Raw genomic sequence first — 11,340 nt, forward strand, 5'->3', positions numbered from 1 at the left:
GGAGGGTGGAATTTAGGGGTAACAAAGTTTCTAATCCACTTATCCATGCATTTATTCAATCAACCAAGCAACATTTACTGAGAAGCCCTTGTGGTGGATACTGTCTAAGGAAACAAGTCCCTCAAATATAAGCTTATCTAATACTCCCTTGAGCAGAGAGGGAAACTGTGGCCCAGAAAGGACCAGGTCTCACAGTGAGGCAGGTGCAAAACAGTCAGGAGTGCAGGGTCCTGGCTCTTGATTCAGTGTCCAGCCTCAGCTCCACTCTGGTTGTCTGGGCTTGCCACTTCCTACTGTTCAGATCCCTTCTCCTGTTCCTTATCAAAGCCAAAAATGGCTCCTTTGACAGGTGTTTCAGCTCTAAAAACCAGAGCCAAAAGTCCAGTCATTCTCCCCAGCTCCATCCCCATCACAGGAAGACGCACTCAAACCACCCCACACACACACTTGTAAATACCATCATGGAGATGATCACTCAGGTGCCCATTCTACTCTCCCTGTCACTCGCATCTGCCCCCACACACCTCCTTCCTCATTCTCATTCACCCACACTGTTCCACACATTCTTCTTAGGTCCTAAGACACACCCCAGACCTCAGTCAGAGATCTCCAAACAGGCTCAATTTGGTCGTCTCTCCTTGTCTCTCTTGCTCAAGGGCCCTGAGATGCAACATGACCTGGTCTGTTTGCTGCCTTTAACCTTCATGCAAACTATTTCCCTGGAAGACGAGGCCCCAGCTCTGCTTCCCAACCTGAATCATCCTTCCCCAAATGGCATTGTCTCCTCAGCCCTCCTTTGGCCTCCAAGACTGGATCAGCCAGCCTCCATCAGCCAATCTTCAGGACTCCCAGCTCAAGGTCCAGGACTGTTTGGCTCAGCCTGTTTTCCAATAGTCCCTTCCACATGTATACATGTAGCAACTGTGTATCAGGATCTTTTTTGAAATTAATAAGCAAGGTAGGCCAGGAACCGTAGCCCACCCTGTAATCCCAGAGGCTTGAGAGGCTGAGGCAGGAGGATCATGAGTTCAAAGCCAGCCTCAGCAACTCAGCAAGGCCCTAAGCAACTCAGAGAGATCCTGTCTCTAAATAAAATATACTAAAAAGGGCTGGGGATGTGGCTCAGTTGTTCAATCCCAGGTACTTGGGGGGGGGGGGAAAGCAAGGTAGGTAGGTGGACGTTACTACAACATTTTACAAATAAGGAAAGTGAGGTCAGCTCTTTCTTTCCCATGCCATAGCCATTCTGATAACAAATTCTATCAGCTCTACTTTAAAGTATATCCAAGTTTGAATCTAATCAAACCTCTAGATTTAACCTAAAGGGACAGAGGAATAAATTTGAGGGCCCCACAAGGAAGCAATCAGCCACACCCAGAATGCAGGACGTTCTATGGAACAATGGATCCACTTATTTCAAATAAGTCACATGAAAACAAAAAACAAACAAAGGAGGGCACTGTTCCAGATAAAAGGGACATAGGAGATACAAAGATCTGAGACAACACATGGCTCTTGTTTGGAACCCAGATCATCAAATCAACTATAAAAGGACATATGTACCAGGTAGGGTCCTGGACAGAGACGGCACACCCACAGTGGGCAATTGGGGACATAGGGCTTCTCTCTTTCTCCCTTTTCTTTTTAGAGAGATGTGGACAGGGCCAGAGACCCAAAGGAATGGTGTAGTCTTCAGCAGCTGCCAAGGATGAGAAGCCTGTGTCATAGCACAACTGAGAAGAGGAAGCAGCTCTTGGAACCCGAAGAGGGTGGCTGTCTGGGGAGGTCCACCTGACAGGAGCTGTGACCTTGGGTAGAAAGCTGCTGCCGACCCTTAGTGTTGCAGCAGGAAGGGAAACAAGAAATAAATACCCCCACTGCTGTATTCTTCCATCTTGTGATGGCTTTCTCGTGCCTCGGTTTGGCTGACTCTTACAGTCAGCTTCAGGGGTAGTGTGAGATGGAACGTGGAGAGTGAAAGATATGGAAAATGACAATCCCTGGGGAAAAGGAAAACATAATCCTTTCCCAGTGACAATGAACCCCAGAGGAAGAAGATAAGCTTGGGACTTTCCATCCTTTCCCAGCAACACTTTTACAACCTGTTTCCTGACTGCCCAAACACACACGTTCTGCAGAAGTCTCCAATGATTAAGTCACTCTCATTGTAACCTATAAAATGCAGACCCCTCTTGTAACTGGGGGCCATTTTCTATCCCCAAAATGAGCCCCTCCAATGCCTGGCTGATTGACTCTGCAGCTTAATAAATGGCATCACTGAGTCTGTTGAGGTATGCTCCTGTCTCTCTTACTTGTGCAGAGAATAGGTCTGGAGGACGAAACAAATTGTTCAGGGCACAGACATACTTGAGAAAATAAGAGAAATTGAAATATAGACAGTATTTCAGATTATTCTAAAACATTACTATTAATTTTATTAAGTGAAAATGGTAGTGTGATTATATAATAAAATCTCTGTATGTGTACAACACGCACACACACATATGGAAATATATATATGGAAATATTTAAGGATGAAATTACAGAGATTTTCTGTAAAAATATTACAGAAAATTAAGAAGAGGGCTGGGAGCATAGTTCAATGGTACAGCAATTACATAGCATGCTCAAGGCCCTGCATTCAATCCCCAGCACTGCAGAAAGGAAGGAAGGAAGGAAGGAAGGAAGGAAGGAGGGAAGGAAGGAAGGAAGGAAGGAAGGAGGGAAGGAAGGAAGGAAGGAGGAAGGGAGGAAGGAAAGAAAGAAGTAAAGAGAGAAAGAAAAGAAAGTAAAGAGAAAGAAGAAAAGGAAACAAGGAAGAAAGAGAGAGAGAGAGAGAGAGAGAGAGAGAGAGAGAGAGAGAGACACACCAGGCATAGAGATACATGTCTGTATTCGCAGTTACTCAGGAGGCTGAGGCAAGAGGATTACAAATTTAAGGCCAGCCTTAGCAATTTAGTTGGCTATCACAAAATAGTTATCCCTGTTTCAAAATAAAATTTTAAAAGCCTGGGGGGGTGTAGCTTGTGGTAGAGTGCCCATGAGGCCCTGGATTTGATCCCCAGGAGCCCACCAAAAAAAAAAAAAAAAAAGAAAAAGAGAATTCTAGCAAGAGAGAAGAAGAGAAACAGAAAAGAAATAGAGAATGTTGCTGAACATTGATAATTATAGAATCTGGGAAACGTTATTATAGTAGTCTGAATAACAGACTTAAAGATATCAGGTCCTGTGGGCTGGGGATATAGCTCAGTTGGTATAGTGCTTGCTTCTCATACACAGGCCCTGGGTTCAATCCACAGTACCACACACACAAAAAAAAATTAACTACCATTTGACCCAGCTATCCCACTCCTCTGTCTATACCCAAAGGACTTAAAAACAACATACTATAGGGACACAGCCACATCAATGTTTATAGCAGCACAATTCACAATAGATAAACTATGGAACCTAGATGCCCTCCAGTAGATGAATGGATAAAGAAAATGTGGTATATATACACAATGGAATATTATTCAGCATTAAAAGAGAAGAAAATCATGGCGTTTGCAAGTAAATGGATGGAGTTGGAGAACATAATGCTAAGTGAAGTTAGCCAATCCCAGAAAAACAAATACCGAATGTTTTCTCTGATATGGGAGGATGATTCATAATGGGGTTGTGGGGAAGCATGGGAAGATTAGACAAACTCTAGATAGGGCAAAGGGGTATGAGGGAAAGGGAGCAGGAATAGGGGTAGAAAAGACGGCGGAATGTGATGGACATCATTACCCTGAGTACATGTATGAAGACATGAATGGTGTGACTCTACTTTGTATACAACCAGAGATAAGAAAGATTGTGTTCTATATGTGTAATATGAAATATAATGCATTCTGCTGTCATATTTGACAAATTAGAATAACAAATAAATAAATACATTTTTAAAAAAGATATTAGGTCCTAACCCTGAAACCTGTAAAGATTACTTTTTATTTTTTGTTCAATTTAATTGATTGATTGATTGATAAATACTAGGGATTTAAGCCAGTGGCACTTTACCACCAAGTTACATCCCAGCCCTTTTTATTTTTTATTTTGAGATAGGGTCTCCATAATTGCTGAGGCTGATCTCCAACTTTCTTTTCTCTCTCTCTCTCTTTTTTAAATATTTTAGTTGTTGGACCTTTATTTTATTTATTTGTATGTGGTGCTGAAAATTGAACTCAGGGCCTTATCCAAGCACTCTTCCACTGAGCCATAACTCCAGCCCCTGATCTCCAACTTTCCATCCTCCTGTCATCAACCTCTCAAATCACTGGGATTATAGGCATATGCCACCACGCCCAGCTAAATTAATGATCTTTCTTTTTTAACTTTATTTTGTTTATTTATTTTTATGTGGTGCTGAGGATCAAACCCAGGGCCTCCCACATGCTGGGTGAGTGCTCTACTGCTGAGCTATAACCCCAGTTCCTAAATTAATGATCTTGAGTGGAAGAAACTACCTTGGATTATCCAAGTGGGCCTTCTTCATACAATCACAAGTGCCCACATGAGAGAGAGCCTGAGGGAGATTTGACACAGACAGAAAAGGAAAATGTCATGTGGCCACAGCAGCAGAGTGATGTGCCCACAACCCAGGAAATCCAGCAGCAACCAGATGAGACAAGGACTGGATTCTGCTGTAGAGTTTCAGGAGGGAGGATGGCCCTGCTGTGATGTCTTCATTTTGGCCCAGAGATTTTGGACTTCTGAATTGTCAGAGAATAAATGTGTGTGGTTAAGCCATCGAGTCTGTGGGAACTCGTTACAGCGGGTACAGGAAACCAATACAGGTGTGTAGAGATTTATCATACTCTTCTCTTTGTGTATATTTGAAATTTTTCCTGATAAAGTTGTCCTTGTGTGTGCACAACTCATAGCACTATCTATGAAATAGTCTTGCTAAAAAAGTGCAAATAGAATCAGCAAGTTCAGGAGCTTGAGTTGTGGCTCAGTGGTAGAGTGTTTGCCTAGCGTGCGGGGGGCACTGGGTTCAATCCTCAGCACCACATAAAAATGAAATAAAGATATTGTGTCCACTTATAACTAAAAAATAAATAATAAAAAAAAATCAGCAAGTTCAATCACCACTTTAGAGAAAACACAGAGAGGACCAGGTTGTTGGGACACACCCAACAAACTCAGACAATAGAGAATGCTGCAGAACAGACAATCTCGCTTCTTCTGCAAGTAAATTCTAAGTGAGAAAAAAAGGTGAAGGGAAACACTGTAGATGAAATGAGAATTAAGAAACACAGCAACCAATTACTACATTTGAATGTTTTTTGGATCCTGATTCAAACAAATAGAAGAAAAAAAAGGAATTTATGAAAAATTAGGAAATGTGAACACTTTTTGGACATTCAATTATATTGAGATAGTAATATTTATTATTAGGTATGTTAATTGTTTCACAGTTACATTAAAAAAAGAATTCTTGTCTTTTAGAGAGACACACAAAACATATACAGATGAAATTCTATATTTGGGATTTGCTTCAAAATAAGATGGAACACACTTCAATGGAATAAAATGAATAGATTATTGTTGAAACTGGCCGAGGGTACACGGGAATCCATTATACCATTAAGTGCATTCTTGTATGTGTTTTCAATTTTTAAGATAAAAACCTTTATCATTGTTTGTTTTTTAAAACATTTCAGCACTTGTTTGGATTTTGGAGATCAAAACAACAATGGAAAAGAAAACTGCCTCAGTGCTATAATAATGGATAATGGGCTGTAATTTCCTCTGATAGCATCTTAGTAGGAGGTTAAGTGCTATATTTCTTTTTTTTTTAAATTTGTTAAGTGCTATATTTCATTCAATGTCAATGGAAGTGAAAATGATGTCCTCCGGAACATTAATTAATGCCAGAAAAGGGACTACAATAACAATGGAGATATTGACATTGAAGATGTAATGTAAAGTTTTGAATCAACTTGTTTCAAAAATTCAAAATTTGAGAGTATAAAAAAGCACTATTTAGGGGTTGGGTATTTAGTTCAGTGGTTGAGAGCTTGTTTAACATGCGTGAAGCCCTGGATTTGGTCCTCAGCCCTGGGGGGAAAAAAAAGGCAATATTTATAAAATAATAAATTATTTCCTAAAATATTTAAGTGTGTGGATAACTAAAGGAATAAATTAAATATTTTAAGTAGGCATTTGAATATATCAGTGATTCACAGCCAGGGCTATTTTACACTCCAGAGGATATTTGTCAACATCTGGCCACAGTAGCAAGCAGGGTGTGTGTGTGTGTGTGTGTGTGTGTGTGTGTGTGTGTGTGCATGAGCTACTGGCATCTGGTGGGTAAAGACCAGTTTTATGGTCTGAATATGACGTGCCCCTGAAAAGCTAAAGTTAGGCGATGTGGGAGTGTTCAGAGGTAAAATGATTACATCATGAGAGCTGTAACCAAATCAATGGATCAACACATTTAACAGATTAATCATTTGAATAGATTACTGAGTTATAACTGTAGACAGATGGGGTGTGGCTGGAAGAAGTAGATCACTGGGATTGTGCCCTTAGGGATTATATTTGATCCCTGGCTTTTCTCCTTCTCTCTCTCTCTCTCTCTCTCTCTCTCTCTCTCTCTCTCTCTCTCCCCTTCCTGGCCACCATGAGCTGATCAGCTTTCCTCTGCCACGCCCTTTCACCATGATGTTCTGCTTCACCTCAGCCCAGAGCAATAGCCATGGCTGACCATGGACTGAAGCTCTGAAACAAAATAAACTTCTTGACCCCATGTCTTTTAGCCAGGCATGGTGTCTCACACCTGTAGTCCCAGTACTCAGGAAGTTGTGTGTGTGTTTTTTTTTTACAATGGTGGGGGATTGAGCCCAGGACTTAACATGTGTTAGGCAAGAGCTCTACTACTGAGCTATATCCCTAGCTCTCCTCTGAGTTACTCTTGTCAGGTATTTTGGTCACAGTGAAGAAAAGCTGACTAACCGCTAGGGATGCTGCTAACAACACAGAAGAGCCCATACAATGAAAAACTATTTGGCTCAAATGTTAATGAAGCTGGGATTCATTCTGGACTGTAGTCTTTATATTCCTAAGAGTTTATATATTCAGATGGCCTTTAAAAAAAAATCTCTTTGGGGATATTATCATCAAGAAAATATGGGGCCGGGGTTGTGGCTCAGTGGTAGAGTGCTTACCTAGCACATATGAGGCATGGGGTTTGATCCCCAGTACCACAAAATAGGGAATTATTTATTTTAGGGATTGCCCAATGTTTGGTTCACATTTCAAAGATTTCCCCATCAAATTTAAACTTGTTGGAAATTTAAATTAAGTTTACTTTTTTTTATGTTGCTGGGGATGGGAAATTTACTTTAAGTGAGAGATGAATATGAATGTAGATAGATGGGTAGGTAGGTAGGTAGACCACGGACCAGCAGAGAGATCCAAAATCTGATCACTTCTCACTGCTCAACTGCTGTGGTCCTGGTCCAAGCTCCTACCACTTCTCACTAGTTCCCTGCCTCCTCACTGGTCTTCTCTGCTTCTATCCCCATGCTCCCTAGCATAGCAGCACAGGTGAACCTCAATCAGATCATATCACTCCTCTGCTCAAAATCCTACAGTGGCTTCACCTCACTTAGAGGAAAAAAATCTTTAAAATGCCTGCAGGGCCCTGTAAGACCTGACTTCATCTCTACTTCTCAATTCCATACTCTAGTTGCTCTGATCTCCTGTTTCTTCCCTAACACACCAGAATCACCTGTCTTGACCTTTTGCACCTCTGCCTGGAACACTTCCCTGGACATCCAAAGTTCAGGTCTTTTCTCAAATGCCACTTTCTCAGGGAGGCCTCTCCTGACCACCCTAATAAACTGCAGTCATACCTCAACATTCCCCAGGCCTCTACGCTGCTTTATTTTTGTTGATAGCACTTACAAAACATCTAACATTCTATTTATTTTACTTATTTACTCACTTTCTGTCAGCTCATCTTAATTATAGCTCCTTGAATTTGTTTATTGTTATATCTCAAGTTCTGGAATTGTTGCTGGTACATTGCAGGTGTTAGGAAAAGTTTACTGAATTAATAAATAAGATCAGAGAGAAGTGACTTATCTAAGATAACACAGCAGGTATCAGAGTGGAACCAGGACCCAGATGCACTAAGCCCTATATCAGTCCCATCCCACTATTATAAAGCCTTGCTTCCCAGCCTGCCCTTAACCTAGAGTGATATGGACACTTAATTTTTGTGAATAACTTTGTACTAATCTATAAATGAAAGATAACATGGGAGGAAGAATAGCACAGGAAAAAGAGCATGGGTTTTAGAATCAAAGGGACTTGAGTTCAAATTTTGACTGCCACCAACTCTGTATGAACCTGAGAAAGCCAGTTTACCTCCTCATGCTTCAGTTTCCTATTTGCAAAATGAGGATAATCATATAGATTTCTATACAACCTTTCTCTGTTGTGCAGAATATGAGATTTGTGGGGGAAAGTTTATAAAGATTAGAAAGAAAAAGCAAATCATATGATTATTTACATAAAAAATTAAAGTAATTCTGTGGGAAAATTATTAGAATCGACAAAGAATTTCAACAAGATCTCTAGATATAAAACAACAGACAAAAGCAATCATGCTCCTATAAAGAAGTAAAAAACAGAAAATATCACTTAAAAAAGACATTTGTTATTTTATTTTTTGAGATGGGGTTTCACTCTGCTGCCCAGGCTAGTCTCAAACTCATGGGCTCAAGTGACCCCCTGTCTTGGCTTCCTGAGTACTGGGACTACAGGTGTGAGACACCATGCCTGGCTAAAAGACATGGGGTCAGTTTATAATTGCAAGAGAACAATTTTGGCTTTTTATTTCTTTCTATTTTTCTTTCTTTCTTTTCCTCCTTAGTCTAAGATGTGCAAGATATTGACGAAAAAAATTTAAGAATAATTGGAAAGTCATTAAATAAGAATTGAATAAATAGATAGATGTATCAGATTTATGCAGAACAATATTATAAACACACCAGTTGTCTCTCTTTTTGTTTGGTCCTAGGGACTGAACTCAGGGGCACTCAACTGCTGAGCCACACTTCCAGCCCTATTTTGTATTTTATTTAGAGATTCAGAGACAGGGTCTCACTGAGTTGCTCAGTGTCTTGCTATTGCTGAAGCTGGCTTTGAACTCTTATGATCCTCCTGCCTCAGCTTCCCAAGCCGCTGGAATTATAGGCATGCACCATTGCCCCAGCACCAATTCTTTTTTTTTTGAACTCAGAAGCGCTTCAACACTTTACCACTTAACCACTCAGATATATCCTCAGACATTTTTAATTTTTTTATTTTGAGACAGGGTCTCACTAAATTGCCCAGGCTGACCTTGAACTTGCACTTCTCCTGCCTGGGCCTCTCAAGTCACTAGAATTAAAAGCATGTGCTACCACGTCCAGCAAGACATCAGTTCTTCCCAATTTAACTTTTTGCATTCAATGAAGTCCAATCAAAATCCAAATAGAGTTTTCCCAGGAACCATACGAACTGATTCAAAAATTCCAAATGAAAATTCAAAGTTCCAAGAATAGTCAAGAAATTTTTGAAAAACAAGGCTATAAGAAAAATAAGGATGTGATCCAACTTCCCCTATCACATGTGAAGTCTTCTTACAAAGTTACCAATGGACACAATGTTAGACATTAAGACAGAGAGACAATAACAAAAGAACAAACAGTCAAAAAGAATAGAATAGAGACCCCAGAAACAGAGCTCATCTATGGAGATTTGACTCAGGTAACAGTGAGGATGGTATTCTGACCAGTCCCAGACCTGCCTCATCCCTGACTGAGCAGCAGCATCCAACCACCTTAAGACTTCTTGGGGGGCTGGGACTGTAGCTCAGTGGCAGAGCACTTGCCTGGCACATGTGAAGCACTGGGTTCAATCCTTAGCACTACATAAAAATAAACAAAATAAAGGCATATTGTCCATCTACAATTACAAAAAAAAAGAAAAAGAAAAGACTTCTTGGGAAGAGGGGGATCTGTGATTTGTGCAGGTGTTTTGTTGGTGTGTGTTGGGTGGGGTGGGGCAGGGAGATGTCTGTGTGACCACATGCAGTAGGTTTGTTTATGTGAGTAAGTGGAGGGTCTTCCGTATGGTAGTGTGTACATGTCATATGTCTAAAGATGTGTGTTTCATCCTGTGAGCTACAATATGGATCACATGTGGAGATACTAGGCCAGTTGGTGACAGTTTGTATATTCTGTTTAGTGAGGGGTCATGGGTTATAGAGATATATATATCTACCGATGATGAAGTTCTGTGTGTTATGTGTGTGAGAATGTGTTTTGTGTGTTGTATGTAAAGGAAGGCTACATCTATTGGTGTGTGGTTAGTGTCTATAAAGGGTAAGAAGATGTGTACATGTCTATGGGTGACAAAGAGAGGTTATATGTCCATGAGGTGGGGGAATAAAGGGAAATTAGAAAATCCAAACGTGCTCCAAGGACCCCTCTAAGACCTAAGCAGTCTTAAGGATTCTGGGGAGCAGCTAGACAAAATAGCCAAGCCTGACCCTCTCACCCAGGCCAAAACCTCTTACCTGAGCAACAGTGAGGACAGTGGTCCGGGAGGTGACAGAGAGGCTGAGGGCCTCTGAGAGTAAGTTTTCTGGATATGCTCCCAGGGAGCTAAGGAAGCGGGGTGGGGAATGAGGAGGAGGCAGAAGCAGGCCCAGTGCCAAGTGCATTACTCATGTGATTCTACCCTCCAATCTTTTTTGGTGGCCGCAGCAACACGAAGAGTTGGGGAGGACTGCCTGATGACTCTACTGGATGGGCAGGGCATCTCAGGCCAGGAAGCCAGCTCCTCAGGGCCCCAGCCCCAAGTTCACCAGAAATACCCGTATACAACCAGGAATTTGCACATCAGCTCAGCCAGCACTGGGCTACACCCATCCGATGCTGAGCCCCACTAGAAGGGCTGGGCCTGGTCTGGCTTCTCTTCTGTTGGGGAAAGGGAGCTCTTCAAAAGTCCAAGTTTTAATGGGCACAGTCCCAAATCCAGTGAGCCCCAACCCGACAGAAAAGACTCAAAGCTGTTTTCAGAAGACACCCCTGTCTGTGGGGGACATATAGTTTTGCCTATAGAGGATCACAGTCCAATGGGTGTGACATAACTTGCCTGCAGGTGCCCCCAACCAAGGAAGAGACAGCCCTGCCTTCAGGTTTGTCTAGTCTGTTAGGAAAGGAAAAATTCTGAAGCCACCTCCAGCTGGAGGGAGAAAAAGCCACACCTCACTCATGAGTTCAGTAGTTGCTCTGAGGAGTCCCTAGTCTGACCAAG

This window comes from Marmota flaviventris, chromosome 10 (assembly GCF_047511675.1).
Source record: "Marmota flaviventris isolate mMarFla1 chromosome 10, mMarFla1.hap1, whole genome shotgun sequence".
NCBI lineage: Eukaryota > Metazoa > Chordata > Mammalia > Rodentia > Sciuridae > Marmota > Marmota flaviventris.